The sequence below is a fragment of the Cotesia glomerata genome, linkage group LG2 (assembly GCF_020080835.1).
Source record: "Cotesia glomerata isolate CgM1 linkage group LG2, MPM_Cglom_v2.3, whole genome shotgun sequence".
NCBI lineage: Eukaryota > Metazoa > Arthropoda > Insecta > Hymenoptera > Braconidae > Cotesia > Cotesia glomerata.
In genome coordinates this window covers 29,748,509-29,776,091 of record NC_058159.1, presented here as the reverse complement: position 1 = coordinate 29,776,091, position 27,583 = coordinate 29,748,509, and the positions used below count along the sequence as shown (strand labels likewise).

At 28.4% G+C, this 27,583-nt stretch overlaps 1 long non-coding RNA gene across 1 annotated transcript; it reads right to left on the bottom strand.

The window, feature by feature from the left end:
• On the bottom strand, positions 1 to 27,357 carry LOC123259678. Its single transcript, XR_006508300.1, has 3 exons — positions 27,346 to 27,357; positions 24,193 to 24,198; positions 1 to 180 (listed from the first exon to the last, which is right to left on the bottom strand). It is a non-coding gene; the product is annotated as an uncharacterized LOC123259678 (long non-coding RNA).
• Between the last annotated feature and the right edge of the window lie 226 nt (positions 27,358 to 27,583).

Genomic DNA, 27,583 nt, shown 5'->3' with positions numbered 1-27,583 from the left:
CTGACTTATCAAGGTCTCTTAATGGTTTTGCTAAGAAATCACTCGATGATCTTAAGCTCATAGAAACCTAATGGAAATACTTTTCACTAAAAATTTTTTTTTATGTATTAATACAAATACTAAGAATTCGATGCAATTAATTGATAATACAAAATAGACCCTATTGTTATTTAAAATTTACTGTTCGTCTATTGGTACACCCAAAATGAGCTAATAGCCAGTATCGGAACAGTCAGCCATATTGATATTATTTATTGACATTTACGATATACTGTGTTGATTGTTAACATCAAGCACAACAACAAAAGTTTTTGTGAAATAACATTTAATACAGAAAGTAATTTTATTATAAAAATTGCTTCAGATATTCGTAAATTTTAACTTGAAGAACAAAAGCAAATTTCTGTTTTGAAATTTTCTTTTTTACATAAGTGTCGTCAAGTATAACCTCGGATCGTTTATTTTTTTTTTTTTGATTTTTAGTAAAAATTTGATTTTTTAATATTAAATAATTATTGTTAGTTTCACTATGCATACATGTCATTTGAGTTCTGAATTAACAGCTTAATTTTTTATAGGTAGTAGTAGGATGCCAAAAGTTAAGTCGAAGATAACATTTTATAAATTAGTTTTATAAATTCAGAAAAATTCACATAAAGTATTATGATTTGTTAATTAATTATTTAATTAATTCAGCTTACGAAAAGTGGACTCTTTAGATTAAAAAAATTAGTTTTATTTATCGTTCCGGTATTGGGTCAACCATATTTCGGTATTGGGACTAGGCATTTAAGGTGTTCCGATACTGGGTCTTTTAGACTTTTTCAAAAAACATGTTTTTTTTTTAATATTAAATTCGACAAAATTGATAAATTTAATTATTTTCGTATAACTACATGTTTATTCTATATGATTGGATGAATTATTATTACTAATGAACCATTTGAATATTTTTTAAGTAATAAAAATCAGTCATGTACCCTTCGTCGTTCCGGTATTGGGTCTTTTACCTTATGCTTATTCTAACAATATTTTTTTCTCCGTGATAGAAAAATTTTCTTATGTGACCGGATATTGTCATATATTCGACTGAGTCTTATAAATTGCCATAAATATGACTAAATTTTATATATGATTTAATTTAATCAAATTGCACGCCTCATAAGCGAAGCGTTATATATTTCTCAATATTTCAAAAAAAGTACTTATATCAAGTTAAATAATTTATCAGGCACATAAAAATATATTTTAATAATAATTATTTTGTTTAACATAGTAAATAATAATATTAAAAAAAATCTTTTCTGGACGTCCGTGTGTCTGTGTTTATGGATTGGTGTATGTGGCAGGGAAATTGCACGAAAAAATGATCGTACCAGAATAATTTTTTTTTTTATTATCTAATGTAATACACAACGGACTTTCTCAATTAATATGAGCGTTCAATTCACTGCCGTTAAATTATTATTTTGAAAAAACTAATATATGACTGTATTTTTTTGTATATCTATCCATACATTTTATTATAGTATTTTTTTTCCTCACCTTAGAATTATGGCGCCACTAAACCATTGCAGAGTTTCCTGTTTTTATTATTTTGCTTTTTGCATTTTATTTTAATCAATTTTATTGTGAAAAATTAGATTATGAAGCGTGCACTTTTGGATTTTCCAAACTTTTTTATAAATATTCTTCCTTGAAAAAAAATTTTTTATGGCCTGATATGCGCATATATAATTTTTTGATATGGCCATATGAAAATTGGCCATATAAAAAAATATATATGGACATATTCAGGTATTTAAATAAAATTAGAATATTTTAACCCATAAAAATAATTTTAAAAATTTTTTTAACAACCACAAAATTTTTTTTAATTTATTAAAAATAAAAAAAGTTTTTGAAATAATCAAAATAAAATTAAAATTTACATTTTTATTTTATGCAGGTAGAAAATTATAAATTTGTAGAATTAAATACATACTAAGCATTATTGCACCCTGATAAAAATATGCAACGAGATAAATTTTTTATCTACGAGGGGATTAAATACCCCGGAATTCTGTGGATCGAAAACTGCTTGATCACTAATTGGCACTTAATCCCGGCAAGAACCCCCGGCCCTCGCGCCCTCGCTTTAACAGTACTGAGCAGCAATAGGATAAACAGATTATTTTTTTTTTATTCCGTTCTGTTGTTTGATTTTTTCTCTCTGCCCGCGAACCATGTTTTTCACCGCAATAGAATTAGTCGGTTTATTGGATGGCTGAAAACAACATTCCGGCTGAATGTCGGCGCAATACTGGCGTAATAAAAAATTTACATGTGACCATTCGAGTGCAACGTTCTCGCCAGTTTCCATCAACAGTAAAACAGCTTCCATTCAGCCTCTCTAGCAGATGGGAGTCGAGGTTTTGGTATTAATATTCAAGCGTCTTGTGTCAAAAATAATTCGATCCTGCGTAGGGCACTATCGCTTTTTTCCATAATGCACGTCGATTATAATTAAAGTTAAGTTTGGCAAAACTGTCCCAATTGTCAGAGGTGGGTTCCAGTATATTGGTGTCAATATTTAAAATAGCAATTAGTATAGTGCAAAGTCGTTACTATCCGGTATCCCGTGGCTCGATATAAACCTAATTTTATATTCTCAGTGTGTCTAGACGACAAATAAAATTAGATTAAATTTTTTGATGTCATTGCCCTTCCTTGTTAACGTGAAATTTTCATAATCCTGTAAAAAAAAATTTTTTTTAAGTGTTTTATATATGGTCAGTATTTATTTTTAGCCATATATAAACACTTCCCTTTATATGGCATGCATATATATGGCATTACCTGGTTATATATGGCCTCACATAGCTATGTATGATCTAATTTCGTCGTATCAAATTTTATGAGGACATATTAAGCCATATATTGCCAATTGTTCGCCATATTGCCATATATTTGCCATATGTTGTCAATTATTCGCCATATATTGCCATAAATGAGCATTGATTGCCATATTTAGCTATATGTTGTTATATTAAGCCATATATTGCCATTTAGTCACCATATATTGCCAATTATTCGCCATATTGCCATATATTGTCAATTATTCACTATATATTGCCATAAATGAGCATTGATTGCCATATTTAGCTATATGTTGTTATATTAAGCTATATATTGCCATTTAGTCACCATATATTGCCAATTATTCGCCATATTGCCATATATTGTCAATTATTCACTATATATTGCCATAAATGAGCATTGATTGCCATATTTAGCTATATGTTGTTATATTAAGCTATATATTGCCATTTAGTCACCATATATTGCCAATTATTCGCCATATTGCCATATATTGTCAATTATTCGCCATATATTGCCATAAATGAGCAATGATTGCCATATTTAGACATAAATTGCCATATTAGCCATATATTGCCATATTTAACCATATTATGACTACATATTACTTGATATTGGAGTATTACGTCATAATTAACCAAATAAAGCCATATATTTTCATATCTGTCCATATATGATGGCTTTATATGGCTATATATGGCATGATCTAGTAAAATATGGCATGATTTGATAAAAATATGGCTATATATGGCTTGTTGTGAAATATCAAGAGGTATTTCTCTATATTTGGCCATGTATTAGGGCTTCATATGGCATATATGGCATGATATGGTCATATATGACTTGATATAGCTATTTATGGCTATATATATTGATATATATGGCCTGATATGGCTAATTTTCATATAAGGGCCCTTATATGGGCACATTATAATGTACTTTAAGTTATATATAGATATATTAGACTATTTCAGAAGGCCAGATATATATGTACAAAATTTTCAGATACGGCTTTGTATGGACATATCAGGTCTTATCAGAAAAATTTCTCGCGGGCAGTTAAAGCGGTTAGTTGACGGTGTTAAACCAACGGTGTTGACCAACAGCAAGGTCAAGAACGTGAAAACAAGGCTGAAAGTAACGAGTAATGCTCATAGGCCGATGTATGTACAGCAGGGTGATGTCTGTGTAGCATGTACCGGGTAGTTTCGAACCCGGTGGTTAGATTCGCCGTCTAGTTTATAGCCGGAGGCGCCGAATCCTGGCGTAGCAAAGCGAGCGTACCTTCCCAACCAGCTACCATAAATTCATTAATCGCCCCGAGGCTGTTAAGAGTAGTGTAGGGCTGCATCAGGTTTCGGAAAGGGCGCTGCGAACATAACGCGAGATGAGGATAAATATGGTCACTCACACCCTCATACTCAGCACACATTCATTTCATTACATTATATTATGGGGTATATTGTATCATAATATCAAATACGAATCGCTTATTGGAGTGGGTTGAGAGATTTGGGATATAAATTTATGTCAAAAATTTATATAAAAAATACATTTATAGATAAATTAACTTGATATCTATTTTATGTATAAAAAAATTTATTGTAAATATTAAAAAAATTAAAATTCAATAAATATATTAAAAAATCCGCCAAAATTTGATTATTAAAAATTTTTTTTATACAAATTTTACATTAAATATTCTTTATATAATGTTAATAATTTATTTTAATTATTATTAATTTGATTATTAATTAATTAATTAGTAATTAATTATTAAATTTTAAATGAATTTTTTATACTTAAATATAAATTTTTTTTTATACAAATTTTGCATTAAATATTTTTTAGATAATGTTAATAATTTATTTTTGATTATTTATTAATTTATTTTAATTATTATTAATTTAATAATTAATTAATTAATTATTAAACTTTTTATAATTAAATATAAATTTTTTTTTTATATAAATTTTGCATTAAGTTTTTCTTAGATAATGTTAATAATTTATTTTTGATTTTTTATTAATTTATTTTAATTATTATTAATTTAGTAATTAATTAATTAATTATTAAATTTTTGATAATTAAATATAAATTTTTTTTTTTATATAAATTTTGCATTAAATATTTTTTAGATAATGTTAATAATTTATTATTATTATTAATTTAATTATTAATTAATTATAATTAATAATTAAATTTTTAATGAATTTTTGATACTTAAATGTAATTTTTTCATATAAAAAAAATTAGTAAATAAAAAAATTGAGCTTATTTCTTAATAAAATGTAATTACTAGCAAATAAAACCCTTTTATCAGTGCTCTGGAGTGTTTAAGAGGTTAAAATTCAGTAAATAGCGATTACGGTTAGTAATATAGGTGAAGGAGGGTAACTGAGTAAGATTATTAACCAACCGGTCTTATTTATGCTCTGTGAAGACCGTTAGTCAGAAATGTTAGTAATGCAAATGGGCAAAGGGTCCGGTGAAACTAGCTGTTGCATTACTGTTGTTGCCATTGTGCTTTGAATATATATAATAAACCCTACGCTATGCTCTAAGCTTGCTAGGTGTGTATATATGAATATGCTATTCCTCGTTAACCCGCGACTGTTTATATTCATACGGTCACCAAACGCATAGATTTTAATTCAACAGTCGATTACGTCGGCACTGTTTGCACAGAATAGACCGATGCTGAATCTTCATTATTAATTTGTGTCGAAGTGGCAATACTGCTCCAGCTCCAACATCAACAATAACAACATAACAGTTAACAGTTGGAGTTACGGGCTTGAGTTCCGAGTTGCCGAATCGCTGAATTTAGATTATCATCGTTATAATATAACATAAAACATTATATACTGCCGATGATCCTTTTAATTATCACCAGGACTCAATAGTATTTGGAAACTGGTTTATATTTATGGTCTTTGATCTGTTACAATGTCTCATTAATCAATTCACCCCACATTTAAATTAAAAAATTATATATACACTTATTTAAAAAAAAATTAGGAAAACGGTTGGCCCTAAAGATATAGAAAGCTCTGTAAGAATTCTGAATGAGGAAATTGCTATAATTCTGAAGTGGTGTATTATAAACGGTCTTAAACTAAATCCTAACAAAACAAAGGCAGTGATTTTTGGATCAGCACAAAAATTGGCTGATGTTCAATGTGAAGTGATTCCAAGTATAGTTGTAAATAATACTGTTATGTCCGAGTGTTTTTGGGATGCGGTAGCGTAAAACGGGGAGGATGGACTAACAATGTAAAGAATACAAATTTTATAGATTTTGATTGTGGGAAGTTTCCGGACTGAAAAACCACGCCTCAGAAGAGATTGAGTGTGCGAATCCACAGATTCGGTAGAATCTGACGCCAAGTTCCGTTCAAATCTGCTGTAAACGGAGCGCCAGACTACCGACTATGTTTACTGTAAGCAGAACGGTATTTTGAGGTTGCAAAATTTTATTTAATTCTACCGTACTTTTTTTTCTTAAATTGTATATTATAACAGTAATTCATACTTTATTTGACTGTTATTAATTAATTATATTCACTTATAACAATTAATCTAATTGAAATCATTAAATTTAATCAGCACAAACTATAGCAACGCAAAAATTTCGATCCTGACTTTTTTTCGATAGGCAAAGTGATCTGCCACAGACTAAATAATTCGAGAATGCATAGTAATCCTTCATTAGATGGGAAACTACAGTTAAAAAAAGATATTTCACAGCTTGCATCTACACCCGCCAGGGTGCGCTGGAATTATTTTTACATAAACTGTAGTTTCAAGGGGATAGTTTGCTATAAAAAATGCAACCAACGCGAGATTTAAGTTGGTACCAATTGTAAATTTTATTATAATTACAAAAATACTAAAATCCGAACAAAAACAGTTTCACTGTAAAAATCGCGCCAAGTCCACGTTCATAAGACTATTAAGAAAAAAAAAAATTTGTTTTTTCTTTACAAAAATAAATAAAATTAAAAATTAAAAATCCAAATAACCGATATGATTGTTTATGATTTTCAGAAATTAAAAAATTGTGTTATAAATTTAAAAATTAAGAAAAAATTTTGGAACGTACTTGGTGTGCGTCATTGTGTATTTCAATTTTTTAAAGTCCTAGTAAATAGATTTTACGAATTTCATTAAAAGTAAAATATTTTGCAACCGCGCACACTAAATACGTTCCAAATTTTTTTAATTTTTAAATTTGTAACAAAATTTTTTTTAATTTCCGAAAATCATAAACAATCATATCGGTTACTTGGATTTTTTAATTTTTTTATTTTATATATTTTTGTAAAGAAAAAAACAAATTTTTTTTTCTTAATAGTCTTATGAACGTGGACTTGGCGCGATTTTTTACAGTGAAACTGTTTTTGTTCGGATTAGGTTTTATCGCTTAGCGAATTCAAATATAGATACACTGATAGAAGGATTCGTTTATAGTTAAAAATATTTGTTAATATTTAACAAATCATTTATTAGAAGCCATTTTTTAGTCCTTAACAAATATTTCTTAGTATTTAAAAAGATTTATTAATATTTAATAAATGAATATCAGATTTATTAAATACAAGCAAATCATTTTAAATACTAAGAAATATTTGTTTAATACCAAAAAGTGGTCTCTAATAAATGATTTGTTAACTATTAACAAGTATTATTTAATACAAATAAATCCTTCTATCAGTGTAATAGAGCTTATACTTACTGTTAATGAACCTTCAGATCCTATCTCCTTGGACAGCTGCTAGCGCCTCAGGTCTGGTATCGAACTTAATCTTACGGGTAGGATTACGTTGATTCTTAATTTAAATAATGACTCGAATATGTAGAAACTATTAGTGTTCTTAATTTGTCACGTTTTATTACAAAATATCAACAGCAATACACATAGCAACTTTAATTATTTTCACTTATGAACAATAGCAAAATTTAATTTATAATTACGGTTAACGTCCAATTTGTTTCCTTGAGAAAACAACGCGCAACTCACCAAACAATAATTATAACTTTGATTCCAACGAACCGAACGCACTAAAGCTTTGGTGCTAGAAGCAAGTTTCTGTGAATGGATTTTATTGAATTATTATTGATTATAAATAATTCTGATTTAACCGCTGAATACACTAAAGATTAAACGGTAAATCGTGGCTATTTTTACTTAAAGTATTATTATAAAATCTAAGATAACGCTATGTCAAACCGGAACTAAATGCACCAAAGATTTAGGCGGCCGAATAGGTACACGGAAAAAAATTTTTGGGAAAATTTACGATACAACTATTGTAAACCTGGACTATACTTTCATTACTATTAATTTTCAAATATTTTAGAAGAAAATTTACTATTTATGCATGAAATTTTACAATTTACGATTAGAAAAAATACGATATTACTACTGTAAAAAGTAAGAATTAAAATTTCCAGTGCTGCCTCTGTATCTTTCCAATAGAACTATAACAAATTTTACAATAGTTGAATTGGAATGTTTGTCAATTAGTGTGAGCGATGACCGTGCACAGCGCTAGACTCTGAGTTTATGTAAATGTTGAAGGACACAAATATTAGTTTACCTCAGATAGTGTAGAGGGAGAGTCTCTGGCTGCCAACAAAGAGTTCTGGGTTCGATTCCCGGATAGGACGAAAATTCCGATTTCTTTTTTCGGTTACTGTATTGGTACCAATTAGTCCAACCTCCTATCTCTCTCCCTCCCTCAAATTTCTTTTAAAAAAAACGACTGTCAATTTTTACAATAGTTGAATTGTAAAGTTTACAAATACATATTGTATAATTTGCTCTATATTATTCGACTTTTTAAGTTTCTTGCTAGCCTTGCTTGTTGGATAAAATTTACAATAGTAGATCGTAAAAATTACTAAATGAGAAGTACAGTCCACCGTTACTATTTAATTTAATAAAAATTACGATAGTGAAATAGTAAAAATTCCTTCAATTTTTTTTCCGTGTATATCTGGGGCGGATCAACTCAGTTAAGTGCAACTAAATGCAACAAAAATTAACTGAAAGGAGAACTAGGAGCCGCCTTGTGCAGGCGTTTTTAAAGACTCTTGCTGCTGATGCGGCAAGAATCCCCATCGGTTAATCTGTCCGATGGTTTCAACTGCGGTTCTCGCGCATCATATTAACTATTATAATTTGGATTTTAGGCTTACATGTCTTAAGAATAAAAAAACAAATTTAATAAATATACGGGGCGGACAGAACAATACTATAGTTGAAGATTGTAAATCAGTAAAGTATCTAGGAGTCATACTTCAAGACACTCTAACTTGGTCCTTACAAATTACTGAGGTTTGCAAAAGTAGCATGAGAGTACTTGCACAGTTAAAGATGAATGGAGATGTTTTTTCATTGCCTGTTAGGAAAAGATTGGTCACTACTCTAATTTATCCTATTTTTGATTATTGCGCGGCTATTTATACTGATATTACAGGTCAACAACAGACTAGACTTCAGAGAAAATTAAATGCTTGTGTACGATACATTTTTAAAATATCAAAGTATGAACATGTTACTCAATATTATACTGAGCTTCGTTGGCTGACACTTAGTTCTAGGCGTAAATTTTTCTTATCGTGTCTTATTTATAAAGCACTAGCCGTTACCCGCCCGCTTCGCGTGGCGTACAATATACGTGTATTTGTATATCTATATTCACAAATATAGGTATACAAATACATAGAGTGATCATATAATGGTACATGATCATCTATTAGGGCTTTTACCTTATATAAAAATTTTTAATTTTTTTTATATTTAATGCCTTCTTATTATCCTTTAGGAATTGAATTTTATAATTTTTTAATTAACGCCCACACAAGGATTTGTGAGGGTGGCATTTCATAAAATTCATTCTTTATAGCTCAAAAACTCCAAAAAAATCAATCTGGCCAAGTTTCAATACTTTAGCTGCTATAGATTAAAAGGTACAATTTCTTTTAATTTTACGCCCACGCACGGACATGTGGGGGTAGAATTTAATGAAATTTATTCTTAACAGCTCAAAAACGCCAAAAAAGCATTCTGGCCATGTTTCAAAGTATTAATAGCTATAGATTGAAATTTACGAATTTTTTCTTAATTTGACGCCCACGCACGGGCACGCCAGGGGGGTGGAATGTCACAGAATCCGTTTTTAAAAAATTTCTAAATGTAATTTGAAACATTCTGACCAAGTTTTGAACTATTAAAAGCCATAATTGAAAAATATGAATTTTTTTTCGTGAACACCCCCGCAACCCCCCTTGTGGGTGGAATTTCGTGAAATCCGTTCTTAGCTGACCTCTACTTGGCAAAAAGAATATTCCTGCCAAATTTCAAGTCTCTAGGTCTTATAGTTCCAGAGATATCGTGATGAGTGACTATCTATATCTATAGAAAGTCTCCTATATATATATAGATAGATTGTATCTTAATCAAAAGCCTCTAATTAGGCGAGACTTAGAAATTCTTGAGCCTCGCCTACGCCGAGGAGATATTCGTCAAGACTATCTTGATTTACCGGTTTATCATTCAGCGAAGTATGAAAAATCATTCTTGATATCTGCGGTTAAAATCTGGAATCAATTACCAGCTGATTGTACGACGTTACCAAAACGTTTATGGAGTTTCGAACTGCTTGTTATGAATATTTTTTACAATCTGATAGATCATAATATGTATTCATTGTATTAGAATTTAGTGATGATTGAGCACTGATAGAAGGATTTGTTTATAGTTAAAAATATTTGTTAATATTTAACAAATCATTTATTAGGGACCACTTTTTAGTCCTTAACAAATATTTCTTAGTATTTAAAAAGATTTATTAATATTTAATAAATGAATATCTGATTTATTAAATACAAACAAATCATTTTAAATACTAAGAAATATTTGTTTGATACTAAAAAATGGTCTCTAATAAATGATTTGTTAACTATTGACAAATATTTTTTTAATACAAATAAATCCTTCTATCAGTGAGTGATTGTGTTACTGAGTGTTTAACACACTACATTATATATACTACTTTATATATATACTTTATATATACTACTTAACACACTACTTTATATATTATATTAAGATTTTTTGTATCAATTTTGGATGGCCGCAAGGAGTTTCGACTTCATGGCCAATTAAATAAATAAATAATAATAATAATAAAGGCCATCCCTGCAACTTGCCGCTACCTGCATACCTAAGTGCTCAACAATTCACTTATTTTTTGAGCTCTTCGAGCTCAAAAATATAATTTTTGTGTTATTTTGAGCTCTCCGAGCTCAAATAAATCGCTGTTCTGTGCTTTTGAGCACTTCGAGCTCAAAAGGCTAATGGAAGTTTTATAGAACACTATTTTTTGAATTTTCAAACCGCAATAACTTTTGAATGAATTAACCGATTTTCTTGCGGTTTACGGCATTCAACGTAGTTTTTTAAGTTCTTTGAAAAACCTTTAAGCGTAAACTGGTCAGACTAAAAATTTTATAGAAATTCTGAAAAAAACATTTTTTTCAATTTTTTTCGACAACGAAATCTCACGAACAAATCAACCGATTTTGACCGAACTGGTAGAAATCGACGTGATTTTTTGAGGTTAAGAGCTGATTAGTTTTTGGAATTGATTGGTTTAGCCGTTTAAAAAATATTTCAAAAAAACAAATTTTTGGAAATTTTATTTTTGAGATTTCTCAAAATTGATCGACTTAAATTCTGTAAATTAGTATCAGAATTTTAGGGACAAAGGAACTCTTCAGAACGCCGCTTATTTCGATCGAATCGGATGATCCGTTCAAAAGTTATAAGAAATTTACATACGTACACACACACACATACATACACATACATACATACAGACACGGTGACACCACCGCGGAAATAGTCAGGAAAGCCTCCTAGGACCTCAAAACGTCGAGATCTGATGAAAACTCGATTTTCGAAAAACGGGGTGAAAACAATAACTTCCCGATTTTTGAAAATTTTCAATTTTCTTAGCGGGAAGTTAAAAATATATAAATTTTTTATTTAATGTTTTCCTCCTCAAAAAATTTATATTAATTTTTAAAAAACATTTTTTTACAAAGTAGATTTTTGTCGATATTTTTAATATAATTCATTTTATAATATGATAAAATAACATTAATAATCATATAAAAAAAATATATTTAAAATAACACAGTAAAAATTTTACGTCAATGCGTAAAAAAATTTTGTGTTAAAAATTTTTATGTTAAATATTTAACACTTTTTTGGGTTGAATTAATTGAATAAATGTTAAATTTACACATAAAAAAGAAATGACGCAAAATTTTTTACTGTGTATATAAAATATCAGAATAACAATATAAAAGAAAATTTTACTTTTATAACGATATTTTATTATATAATTTTAATTATAAATTCAATAGATTTTTTTTAAATTATTGTCAATGTATTTATTTTAGATATTTTAAGATACATTTTTATTATTTAGCCGTTTTAGAATTATTGTCTGCATCATAGCTTAATCGTGATGTAAATTAAATAATTACGATATTGATCAGTCTTTCGTGTAATTTTTTCGGGTAGGTCGTCAGTAAATATGTCACAAATTAGTTCTAAATATTGTTTTTTTCAATTAAAATTTTATCCGGTGTCAAAATTCTGATTAACTTGGAAACTCTTGTTCCTAAGCAGTTACTTAAAATTTGGACATTTATAATTCAAATCTTATAATCTTTGCAATTGTTTGATAAATATTTGAGAAACTTTTTCTTCACAAGATGATTTTTTTTCAAAATTTGCTCTAAATAGTTTTAAATTTATTATTGAATTTTATTTTTAATTCATGAATTAAGTTATAAATAATTAGTATTTATATTATTTTATTAAAAATCAACTTTCTTTATTTGAAAAATCTACTTCCATTTCGGCTGCCGAATGGCCTTTTTTTAAATTAAATTTGAATATATAAAATATCAACCAAAATTTAGCTATAAAAAATATATTTTCAACACAAATTCTTTGTATTTTAATGTAAATTTTTTAAAAATAAACTTATTTCATAAGATATATATTCAATTACATCCACAAAAAATTTTATTTAAATCGACTAAATATTTTATATTAACGCAATTTTTTTAGACTTTTACAAAAACTATAAAATTAATCTTTTGTAAAAAAAAAATAATTTATTATTAAAGTTTAAAGTCACTACTAAAAATATATTAATTAATAAAAAAAAACCTTTTAAAAAACATTATTAAAAAATTTCTTTTTTTAGTTTTTTCAGTGGATATTATTTTAAAAATTCTTAAAGAATGTCCTGCAGAAGATAAAGAAAAAAATTAAAAATCGATGTCAATAAATTATGCGAACTCCATTACCGACTTTGGGTACAATAACTTTGGATCGTAGATCATCGGGAAACATATGATCCTCTGATCCTCTATTGAAAGCATGCATAAGTTCAGCCTTTTGCGGTCAGAGGGCGCGATCGACCCGATTCAGATCTAAGGTATCTTTAATCTTGAATCTAAATCTCCTCTGTACTCCCATTTAAAGCTAAATTATAAACTAAAGTAACAGTGATACAGTAAAGTATTACACAGGATTATTTTATTGCATATCAGTTACTGCATTAAGGTAATATTTAAATGCACGACATGCCATTAAGCCGATATTGAATTTCGAGTTCAACCAAATCTAAATAGTAATAAAATCTTGAGATAACATTTCCATACTGTAATGGCCTCGCGATTTAATTTATACAATACACCGAATAAAAAAGTGTATTAAGGAGAACAAGAAGGATCATTTATTTTATGAGAAGCATATCCGTAACATAAATCGGTATCAGGATTCTTATCACAGGCTACCAATGTAATATAATATAAACATTATTTGTCTTAATCCTCCTACTTGTTATTTGTTATGAGATTGTGTCGATGTGAGGATGTCAATGTGCATTAAGGTAAAAGACCCAATACCGGAACGACGACGAAGGGTACATGACTGGTTTTTATTACTTAGAAAATATTCAAATGGTTCATTAGTAATAATAATTCATCCAATCATCTAGAATAAACATGTAGTTATACGAAAATAATTAAATTTATAAATTTTGTCGAATTTAATATTAAAAAAAAACATGTTTTTTGAAAAAGTCTAAAAGACCCAGTATTGGAACACCTTAAATGTCTAGTCCCAATACCGGAATATGGTTGACCCAATACCGGAACGATAAATAAAACTAATTTTTTTAATCTAAAGAGTCCGCTTTTCGTAAGCTGAATTAATTAAATAATTAATTAACAAATCATAATACTTTATGTGAATTTTTCTGAATTTATAAAACTAATTTATAAAATGTTATCTTCGACTTAACTTTCGGCATCCTACTACTACCTATAAAAAATTAAGCAGTTAATTCAGAACTCAAATGACATGTATGCATAGTGAAACTAACAATAATTATTTAATATTAAAAAATCAAATAAATTTTTACTAAAAATCAAAAAAAAAAAAAAATAAACGATTCGAGGTTATACTTGACGACACTTATGTAAAAAAGAAAATTTCAAAACAGAAATTTGCTTTTGTTCTTCAAGTTAAAATTTACGAATATTTGAAGCAATTTTTATAATAAAATTACTTTCTGTATTAAATGTTATTTCACAAAAACTTTTGTTGTTGTGCTTGATGTAAACAATCAACACAGTATATATCGTAAATGTCAATAAATAATATCAATATGGCTGACTGTTCCGATACTGGGTATTAGCTCATTTCGGGTGTACCAATAGACGAACAGTAAATTTTAAATAACAATAGGGTCTTTTTTGTATTATCAATTAATTGCATCAAATTCTTAGTATTTGTATTAATACATAAAAAAAAATTTTAGTGAAAAGTATTTCCATTAGGTTTCTATGAGCTTAAGATCATCGAGTGATTTCTTAGCAAAACCATTAAGAGACCTTGATAAGTCAGAAATTTAAGACTATTGACATCATTAACATTTTTTTTTCAATGTTTCCAATATAATTTAAAGTTTCATTCATATTTTATTATGTAAAAAAAAGATTGAGGTTTCTAATAAAGAAAAGCTTGTTTAATTTGATTGAGTACGAGATAAAATATAAAATAATAATTGTCAAATCGTTCCGGTATTGGGTCTCGTTCCGGTATTGAGTCTTTTACCTTATATATCATTTGAATATTATAATGAGACTACTTTGAATTCGAGTGCCAAAAAAGAGCAAAAAAAAACCATAATTTTTTTTTTTTAATTTGTAAGATTAGTAAAATTTATAAAATTATTAGTAAAAATTCGTGTAAACTTTCAAATTAAAGCTTATTTATAAAAATTAATTTTAAAAAATGTAAATAATTTATTTAATTAAAAATTTGTTTTCAAAATAATAAGCTGTTAAATTTTTATCATGAACATTTATTAACTAAGTCTTATTACTCCTTCAATATTTTTAGAAAAAAATATTTTTTAAAAATGACATCAATAATTTTTTTAAATTTGTGCTACAAGAATTTTTAAATTAATTTTATAACAGTTTATATACTTAAAAAAAATTCTAAAAATACTATTTATTTATTAATGAAAATATGAAAAAATTATTCTATTAATTCAACAATTTGTTTTCTATTTATTAAACATAAAAAATTTATTTTTCTACTAATTTTGTAGTAAACTTGAATCTGATTTTTTAAATAAATTAAAAAAGAATGTAAGTAAATTTTTTAAATAATTAAAATTAATGCAATAGTAAAATTTATAAAAGTATTTATAAAAATTCGTGTAAATTTTAAAATTAAAGCTTATTTAAAATGATGAATTTTAATAAATGTAAATAATCTATTTAATTAAAAATTTGATTTTAAAATAAGCTGTTAAAGTACCAATTTTTTTTTTTTTAATTTTTATCATTAATACTTCTTAACTAGGTCTAATTACTCTTTCAATATCTTTAGAAAAAATTATTTTTCAAAAGTAACATCAATTATTTTTTTTAAATTTCTGCTATTAAAATTTTTAAATTAAATTTATAACAATTTATATACTAAAAAAAAATCTAAAAATATTATTTATTTATAAATTAAAATACGAAAAAATAATTCAATTAATTAAACAATTTTTTTTTCCATTTATTAAGCATCAAAAATTTTGTAGTAAACTTAAGTTTACATTAAATATTGAGTCTGATTTTTTAAATAGGTTAAATTAAAAAAGAATTAATTTAAAAGACTTACTAAATTTCCAGTAGATTAATTTTAAAATTCTAAACAATAAAAAATTGATCTTTAAATTTTTTAAATTTGTGCTACTAGAATTTTTAAATTAAATTTATAACAATTTATATGCTTATAAAAAATTTTAAAAACATTGTTTATTTATAAATGAAAATATCAAAAAATAATTCCATTAATCAAGTTAATTCCATTAAGTTTACATTAAATATTGAATCTGATTTTTTAAATAGGTTAAAAAAGAATTAATTTAAAAAATTTACTAAATTTCCAGTAGATTAATTTTTAAATTCCAAACATTGAAAAATTAATCTTTAAACAACCCAAAAAATGTTAATTAGGGTCAGATTGTGGGCAACCATTAGATCTGTATGTGACGAATGGAATGAGCCGAGATTTCGCGGCTCATTGTGGCCATAACAATGCCGAGCGTAACAATGTCCAGAGCACATACGCCGAGCAACATACCTCGAACAATACAATGTACGCACAGTATCGCGGAATCTTAAGATACCCAGATATCCAGATAGATCGAGAGAGCGGAGATACGATCAATCTCTACGGTGGAACTTAGGGATTGATCGTCCCTCGCCCTCGCTCATTCAAATCCCCCTGGTTCATTTTTTGTCCTCTTATCCTATCCTGTCGAGAACAATCCCGACGGCTTCCGAAGTGAACCGCCTGAGGTGTGTCACGCATTCAGCCTTTCACATGTCATACGAGATTTATTCCTTGCCACTTGATAATTTCGATAATTAAAGGAAAAATAACTGCATTGTACCCCAGCTCGATCTTCAAAAAAAGAACATTCGGCAGCCGAAATGGAAGTAGATTTCTCAAATAAAAAAAATAATTGGTTTTTTCTAAAATAAAATTAATAATAATATGTAACATAATTCATTAATTAAAGAAAAATTAAATAATTAATTTAAAACTAATTTTGTTCAAAATAAACATTTGCTGGTTTTAGTACAACATTAGTGTAAAATTTCAGTGATATGGACCCAGAATAGATATTTTTTGGTCTAGAAATATATGTAAACATGTAAATTAAAGCTTATTTTCTGAGCTTTTAGATGCATTTTACAGAACTCAAATATCTCGACACGTTCAAAAGTTATTTGAAGGAAAAGCGGTAAAAATATGCACGGAAAAAAGTAAACAGTAATAAATACACTGTAAATCCAAGTGTTTTAAAAGTGACAACAAATGGGAATTTAACATAGGAAATTTAAAACACGTGAAAGTGTTTTAAAAGTGACTACAATGCTTTAAGATAGGAACAAAACACTTTATGTGTGTTTTGTTAAAACACTTGGATTTACAGTGTAACAGTCGATTTATAATAAGTAATGATCAACTGCTAAAAATTACCATTTCAAACAGTAAAATCGTGATTTTACTATTCATTTTATAATATTTACCATTTAAACATTACAATTTACTGTTTACATGGAAGAAAATACTATTTCAAACAGTAATATTCGCTATGTAAATGTCTAAAATGTTAAAGTATAATAATTAAGAATTCAGACTTTGATATTTATCATTTCGTACCTAAAAAATGATCTTATGATATGTAAAAAGTATGAAATAAAGTTAGTAAATTTCTAATACAAGCAACGTTAATATTTACAAAGTAAAATGGTAAATTTTAAACGCAACGCTAAAAATCAAACTGTAATTATTGACTTGCTTGGACCGGTAAAATGTATATTTTAAAAGAATAATTTTTACTGTTTCGAATGTTAAATTCTCCCAGAGTGAGACCCCTTTCTCTTTCATCTGAGTTCCCCTTCTCCTCATAATATGGACTATATAATGAAATGGCAATTTTTACTGTTTGAAACTGTAATTTTTTAAGTTGAAAGAGTCGTTATTTACTATAGTGACAGCTACTAATCACTTATTTTGGATATTGAATTATAAATTGTGGCTTTTATACTTTCTACATTAAGTTCTGTAATATTTATATTTTTGCCACCCCGATGTCCGCTTTACTGTTTGAAATCATAAAAATTAACTGGAATCCGAGTGAATATTACAGTTTACTTTTTTCCATGTGGAATTTTCGAATTTTCAAAATTTTAAAATGCTGTAATCTCTAAACTAATTAACCGATTTGGCTCAAATTTGAACTTGACCTTCGTAGTCGTTCATAGAATAAGTATGTTGAGTTTCATTGAAATCCCTAAAGAATTTTAGACGCTATCGTGCTAACAAGCCCCGCGTTATATCGTATTATATGTTAGATTTTTATGAAATCTACTAAAAAAGACACATTGATCATTTCAGATGATCATGATCCGATTTTGGAGCAAATTAAAAGTGACAAAATGATGTAAGTGATTTATTTATTCACCAGATGAATAATATTTCTGGATGAATAGTGTAAAAGGCGTTGAAATACTCGAAATTCGGAGATGCAACGAATTATTGTGGAGGCGCCCCGCGGGGAGGCCTGTCCTGGAAAGTAAAGGACCTGGGTCGCTTGACATATTTTTGGGCTCTTTGTATTTTTGTTTGTGGCCACTCAAGCCCACTGCTCCGTTTGTGCTTTGGAATCTCTCTTCCTTCTGTATTTGTATGACATAGATATATACGTATGTACGGTCTTAACATACCTTGCCTTGGAAGTTGGAAGAACGACTCCTATTCTGACCTAAAGGCCCTTTCCCTTCTTCTCAACTTTTACTCCAATGTATGTATATATGTGTCTTTCTTAGGCTCCAGAAGCGCCATATCTTCCTCTTCTTTACGATCTATTGCATTGTTGCCCTTTAATGCCCACAATATATACTATTCCCACACTGCAGCGACCATAAACGACATCCCCCCTGGGATGTACAAAAAGTTACATATACCTGGATTAGTTTAAGTCTATTGCCCTACTGAAAACTGTATTTTTTGTTACTGACTTTTTGGTTTTAACTTTTAGAATTTTTTTTACTTTTAAGGATTATTTTTAGTTTTTTTTTTAATTGTCACAATTTGTATCAATACTGGGTCAGTATAACTATGCTAAAATAAATTACTTTATTAATATTATTAGAAAAATGAAAATTTTCTTTTTTGAAAAATTATATCAATTTCTTGGGTAATATTTTAAAAAAATAAATTTTTTTTTAAATATATATGACGGTAATTTTTTAATTAGAAATTTGGATTACATAATTATGAAATTTTTAAATTAAATCTATATTATTAAAAGGATAAGAAAAATTTTGTGTCCAGGATAGTCAAATGATAAAATCGATTTTTTTAGTGAAATTTAGTTTCATTGCAAAGGTCTTGATTTAAATTTGTGCCTTTTCAAGGTTTCATATTATTCTTAACGATAGTCAATTTATTATGATAAGTATTCAGGCTGCATTAGAAAATACTCTTAAGGAATGACCTTGTATCTTGTGAACTATTGACATTTTTGAAAATATAAGCTCACCCCGATGTTACACTCATCAAAACCTTTCATTTGAGTACCCACATCAATTTTATATATATATATATATATATATATATATATATATATATATATGTATATATATATATATAGGCATATATATATATATATATATAGCAGCATATATATATATATATATATATATGCTATATATATATATATATGTATATATGTATATATGAAAAATATATCAAAATGCATGTGGGTATTCCAATGAAAGCTTTTGATGAATGCAACATCAGGATGAGCTTATATCTTTAAAAACGTCAATATTTAAGAAAGTACAGTGTAATTTAATATAATTAAGAAATGACATTGTATCTTGTGAACTAATGACATTTTTAAAGATATGAGCTCATCCCGATGTTACATTCATTGAGACCTTTCATTTGAGTATCCACATCAATTTTTCATATATTTTCATATATACATATATATACATATATATATATATATATATATATATATATATATATATATATAGCAGCATATAGCATATATATTAGGGTGTGCCAAAATGTAACTTCCGTGGAGAACTTTTTAAAATTGAAATTTTGAGTTCCATTTTTAACAGCAGCTGTGTTTGGGCATTTCTTGAGATACTTCGGGGTGAGACGATTCATTTGATTATTTATAGGATTTTTAACAGGAGATTTAATTGGGCGCTTCCGGCCAAATTTTGAATTTTTACCGAAAATGCCCAAACTAAGCTTCTGTTAAAAAATTCTATGAAAATCAAATACATCGTCTCACACCAAAATATCTCAGAAAATGCCCAAACGCAGCCCCTGTTAAAAGCGGAACTCGAAATTCCAATTTTAAAAGGTTCTCCACGGGAGTTGCATTTTGGCACACCCTAATATAATATATATAAATATTAAAAATTGATGTGGGTACTCAAATGAAAGCTCTTGATGAGTGTAACATCGGGATGAGCTTATATCTATAAAAACGTCAATACTTAAGAAAGTACAGTGCAATTTAATAAAAGTCATTATTTAATAAAGTAAAATTTTACTATTTATAATTTACAAGTCAACAGCAGTTACATAGTGACTACAAGGTTTCTAGTATTTATAAATTGAAATGAAAAGTTACTTAATTTAAGAAAAATATTAAATTCAAAATTTTATTTTTGCTTTATAATATTTTGAATTAATAAAAAAATAAAAAAATAAATTTTTTGTTATTTTGTATGAAGAAATTTTTTCTTGACTCATCAATATAAAATTCTTGAAAAAAATTAAAAAATTGGATTTACAATTCTAATTAGATTAATAAAATATAAAATACTATCGTTAAAAAATGTTAAATTTTGTTATTATAAATTTTTTCATAAGCAATAAAATAACTCTAAACCTTCTAAGTATTTAATCCCCAGTAAAAACTATTCTCAAAATTACACAAAATGATTGTAAAAAAAAATGAAATTTTTTTCGGCATAAAAATAGAAAGCCTGGTTTAAAAAAGAGTTCCGGAAGCTTTGCCAGGTATTATACCTTGTCAGGCTCGTAAAAGTTAACAAAATTTTATGATCAGCCAAGAATTTTCAACGAAGATTTATGGGTGTCCTCTGTTCTCGCAACGAAATCCCCTATAACTATAACTATATAGTGTACCAGGAAAAGTGCTACCAGAGCACAGAGCATGCGAGCACTTAAATTCATGAATTAACATAAAACTCGTTGAATTCATTGATACAACTACGGTTACAAAGTGGATAACGTAACACCGGATTAATAAAAGGAAGAATTCGGATAGAAATAAATTAACAGTCTCTTCCTTTTTAATTTATATTTCTACTTTACAGCACACTATGCTTACACATATTACCCGGTTTATTAAAATTCTAGGAATAATCCCGGGGCATTTTCATTTGCCGGACAGCAATAATAATTTTTTATGGCAGTAAGCCAAAATAAAATATTATTTTTTCGCTTGCACGATACTTTTCATCCATCTTTTATTTATAAATGAAAATAGTATTCCTGACGGTTTTCATACAACGTCAGCCATTTCTTTAAACTCGCGACTACCAGAAACATGTCTCTGTACCGATATCTTTATCTTTATCTCTATCTGTATCTGGATCGGCAGAAAGAAAGAAGAGGAGAGGGAAAATACTGGTATAAAAGGCACGGGTAATATACCCGAGGGTATATAGATATCATAGTACGATTTCGAGCGAATTTCATAACGTGACGCGCAATAACCGGCATGCCCATCGGCATCACATATGCCCGCGGGCGTTTTCTGTTTCTTTGCTGCAAAACAGTATAGTGTGAGGAGTAAGGACGAGGATCCAGGATGCTATTGGGAGATACACACTTACATAGTACATATGAGGGCGAAACAGGAGATGCGCAACATAACATCAGATCCCAGTCCCGGCAAAGAGCGTTCTTTGATATGTCTTGTCTCCAGAGTATTTCCTTTTGCTTTTCTCTTAACTCATACCTTCTCACACCCCCGCTTACTTACACATACGCTAAAGTAAGTAGAGATATAAGTATTCACATTCCCCGAATGATTTCTCCCAACATCGTAAAATCCACATCTATCCGTATTTTTATTGCCTCACCCTCTGTGGTACACTTACCCAAAAAGACACGTGCTCTGAATGTCTAAGTCGCTTTATTTAGCAACCCTTTCACGCGTACCTGCATAAGCGTGAACCCCAGGTTCTAAGGAGGAAAGAGCCGTCAAAAAGTACGAGCAAGAACTGATCTGGGCTAGGACAAGTTTGAAATTATTGTAGATTGTGATCATTTTTCGGGAAGTAATTTTGTGGGATTTTGTCATATGTGAGGGTAAATGATAAATTATTATGTACAATAGACCTAAATATACATAACAATTGATCTTTTTCTAATAAAATTGATCGACTGCAACTGAAAATTAAATGATGATATTTTAATTAGAATTTTTAATATCAGTAGGAAAAAATTACATGAACAAAAATAGTTAGTTAAAACAATGATTTTTTTTTAATTTTTTATTGATATATGAGGAGCTGATTAAGTATTAAATATAAATTAATTCGAGAATTATAAAGATTTCTAAATGAAAATCGAATTGTAGCTTTATAACCGATAAAACTTTATAGCTAAAATAAAAAAGTTCAATAAAAATATTTATAATTGAAGATAACCAGTTTTTTGTCTCGATTAATCAAAAATGAAAAGATACCCTTTTGAAAGTCAACTTCTCATATATGATTTACATGTTACAATTTAATTATACATTGTATGCAATATTTATAATACATTTTGGTTCCCGTTTGTACAACATAAACCACTGGATACGTTACACAGAAAAAAGAAAACTCAAAAAATTACAATATATAATGTAATGTAGCACTCTGTGATGAAAACTGGAGAAATTACTGTTTTTTATAGAATTACATTGTAATATTCACATTAAAAGCTCTAAAAATTAACATTCAAGGTTTGAATTTAGAAAAATGTTATTTCGAACTGTAATTTTTCTAGTTTTCTTTTTTCCGTGTAGTTTGACTAGAATGTGGAATGTTTTATTTAGTGAAAAAGAAAGATAAAAAACCCTAATGTATTAAAACAATGATTTTAATTCTAGTACTTTAAAAGTCAAAAAATGAACTCTCTTATATTGAGAAGATTTTGCGACCATGCGCCACCTGTTGGATGTTTTTAATACTACTTTTGATCAAAAACATAATAAATGGATATATTTGACCATATAAAGCCTAATATGGCCATATTAAATCATACTAAGCCAAAAATGTCCTAATATGGTCAGTTTTGATAGAAAACATGAAAAAATTGTACTGAAAAAAAAAATTAAATAAAAAAATGTTTGATATGAGTAAATTTTACTTGATTCAATTTTTTTTCCGGGTACATATGATTTTTTTTTACTATATAAAGTTAAGTATGAACATATTATTCCTATTAAAATTTTTTTCTGGAGTAATATTGAGTCGATCCTGTAAATAAACCATTTTAAAAGATAGCTAAATCGAAAAGTGGTTGATATGCGCGTCCAAGTGAAGACGTGATGTCCTTATTAAAGGGTTGTTTAAGTTGGAAAGAGGATCTGGACGCCAGATTTACCGGGCAGAGTTGCAGCTCACACGTTCAACCTCCGTTAAGCTTTTTCGGTGGTACTTTTAGCGGGACAGAGGAGCAAGGAGGATGAGGATGAGAATTCCGAAAGGTATAGGATAGGTGTGAGGGGTAGCAACCAAACCAGCCACATTTGCTCGGAAACTGGAAAGTATGTTAATGCTCCAGACAACCCAGCAAGCAGAACACGGAAAAACCCGGTACGGTTCGCCGAGGAATTAAATTAGGAGCCGGGCGACAGTTAGAGCATATGATATGAGGATGCCGAGCGCTGATCGAAAGCTTATCTTGTGTTTGTTTTTGTTTTCGCTCTTTTTTTTCAACCTTCCTGCTGTAGAATGATGTAATTGTTAGGAGTTTATTTTTCGAAGAATAAATTCCATTTGAATTCCCTCCAGTTGCTCTAACAGATACCAACACGCGCTCATCTGGCTCGGGTGGCTTTACATGTATGATTAAATTGGAAATACGAGTTTGTTTTATCAAACGCAGACGTAGAACTAGACAAAACCTACTGTCAGTTTTGCCAGAAACTGTGTAGTAAGAGTGCGTGTGTGTGTGAGTTGGGAAAAGCTGAAGGGACAAATAAAGGAAATTTAGTTTGTGTGGCTGTGTGCCCTGCAACAGTTCGGGTTTTGTTCGCGAGAAGGGTAAATGTTTGCTAGGAAAAGCGCACAAGGGTATTGCGTTCGGCGCAATCTCACAAAACGGAACCAACGGGGACAAAGTGACATTGTCGGGAAAACGGCTATGAAAATAACAGAGTAAAATTTCGAGGACAAGGATAAAGAGCCAAGCAAAGTAAAGGGTTAGGGAGCTTCTGGATAAAGCCGTAAAATTGTTACAGCCAAGATATAATGAATTATCCGGAAGATTAAATCGGCAATTGGATCCTAAGTAAATACTTAATTAGTTACTCACTCATTATTCGCCGTGACGGATGATTAAGGAGTGTACATCCTCAGGATGGTAAACCTCGTTGAAATTCATGTGAAAGAAGAAAATGAGAATATTTACCAGCTTTATTTATAATAAAAATGTCACCAGTAATTCTACTATCGATAATTATTATTTAAAACAATTAATTTGTTGGAAATCTCACGCTCAAAACTTGGATGAATAATAATTTCAGGGTAAATCTAGATCATGTAATGTTGAAAACAGATTATTTATTTATAAGGTTACATAAAAAATTTTTTTAAATGAACTTTTCATCATCGGTGAGAACAAAATAAGGGTCAAAATATATAATTATTTCCAAAGCATTAATAATCGAAAGGATCTCCAACTATGCATGTTCCAGGAGAGATAAAGGAATTGGTGCAAGTAATTGCTGCAGTAAGGATAACCCGAACTAGTACCCGAATTAAAAAATTTATTTTTTTTAAAGACTGGTTTTTATAATTCTTTAGTATATTATATATTATATATTTTATAATACTAGTATAGTAGAACTATACTAGTACTACAATTCATGGTTGAGTTTGTCATTAAGGTTGTTCGGACACCAATGCACTTGTGAAGATCAAAAGCTAATTTTTTGATATGTTATGAATTGCTATGTCATACATCTAAATTAATTTTTTGAATTAGATCTGACGAAGGGTTATCCTTTAATAAATTATTAAAAAATTGAAATTTAACATGTAGCCGATAGAGACTATTGGCGGATTGCACATATATCGATTTATGTGACTACCTCATAGGAAGATTAAAAAACAAATTATATGTTAAAATAACAAAATTTAGGTTATAGCAAGTTATTGATATGTTATAACAACAAAACAATTTGGTTACTATAGCACAATCTTTAAGTAGATTCGACAAAATAATTTAGTTGGTATAACAAATTTTTTTATTGAAACAGCAAAATTATTCTATTAAAATAACAAATAAATTTACATTAAAAGTTACATTAAATTTTATAAGAATCCATAATTTAAAAATATGCTATAATCCGTGATATCTGATTTGGAAAATATTTTAGCAACAAATTAGTTTTGTTATTGCAATAGAATGATTTCGTTAGGACAACAAATTGATTTGGTGATTTAACAGACTGATAGATAGATAGATAGATATTTATTATTATGCCAAGGCTATAATGGCCGAATGGCAAATACAAAATTACATATTTGATAATATACAGTACAAATAACGATAAACATTATTTATTTAACTACTTATTTTAATATTGATTGATTAATTTTCAATTTATTTCTATTTTGTGTATAATATTTAGATTTTGATTTAACTGAGAAATTTTACTGACTGGTTTGTTAGTACAACTTGAAACATTTTGTTAATGCGACTAATGGATTTGTTACTATAACTATACTCATTTGTTACCAGAACATATTTTTCAGTTATCCCATCTTTTGTTATTTCAATAAAATCATTTTTATGCGTGTGTCACTATAGTAAATAACGACTCTTTCATCTTAAGAAATTACAGTTTCAAATAGTAAAAATTGCCATTTCAATATATAGTCCATATTCTGAGGAGAAGGGGAACTTAGATAAAAGAGAAGGGGTTCTCACTCTGGGAGAATTTAACATTTGAAACAGTAAAAATTATACTTTTAAAATATACATTTTACCAGTCCAAGCAAGTCAATAATTACAGTTTGATTTTTATCGTTGCGTTTAAAATTTACCATTTTACTTTCTAAATATTGACGTTGCTTGTATTAGAAATTTACTAACTTTATTTTATACTTTTTACATATCATAAGATCATTTTTTAGGTACGAAATGATAAATATCAAAGTCCGAATTCTTAATTATTATACTTTAACATTTTAGACCTTTATACAGCGAATATTGCTGTTTGAAATAGTATTTTCTTCCATGTAAACAGTAAATTGTAGCGTTTAAATGGTAAATATTATATAGTGAATAGTAAAATCACGGTTTTACTGTTTGAAATGGTAATTTTTAGCAGTTGATCATTATACTTATTATAAATCAACTGTTATTTATTATAGTTTACTTTTTTCCGTGTGAGAAAAAATCTAAAAAATCCAAAAATATAAAATACAAAAAAAATTGATAATAATAATGCGCAATAGATAATAATTTTAGTATAAATAAATTAATATTTTTATAAGAATCCTCACTTTTAATCCTCACAATTTCTTTAAAATATTAAAAAAAAAATAGTCGATTTTCTTGCAGGTCAATCATCAGAAGTCCTTTTCGGTGGCGTCTATCTAATAAATTAATAATTATCACTGTCCATCAAGAATATATAACCACTCTCTCCTCACCATTAGTGAATATTCATATCATCATTACTCGCACGACATATTTCACAGAAATTTAAGTCTAATGTTTTTTTTACTCTGATATTCTCTTTAACTATGCATGCGAATATTGTCTACATAGTAGAACATTTTGCGACCTCGTGCACTCAGAGCATAAAGTATGAGCTACTCCGACGGAGGAGTACAAGCAGATTGCTGTTCAAGACACAATGTCTAGTAACTCTAGTATATTACATACATCAGATGACTAAGGTGCTTTTAAAAGTCTCAGACAAAAGTTTATGCGTTTCTGAATAGGTGAGAACACTGTTTCTATTTGCATTTAGATTTTCATTTCTCATCTCATCTTTTTGTCCTCCCTCGTCCTCGTCCTCAAGCTACACATAATACCAAGCCGTCAATACATCCTACATCTGACGACTGGTGCTCCATAGACATAATAATAGGTCAATGGGAAATTCTAGTGTTTGCTTTCAGTGTTTGCTTGCTGACACGAGCGTAAATAGTCCCACGGCTTATAAATTTATGATATTACGTCTTCAGTTCTTATACTTCAAGCTTAAGCTCGTCAACGTTCATTCTTCATTTGCTTCATTCAAAAGACACAATTTTCCATGAA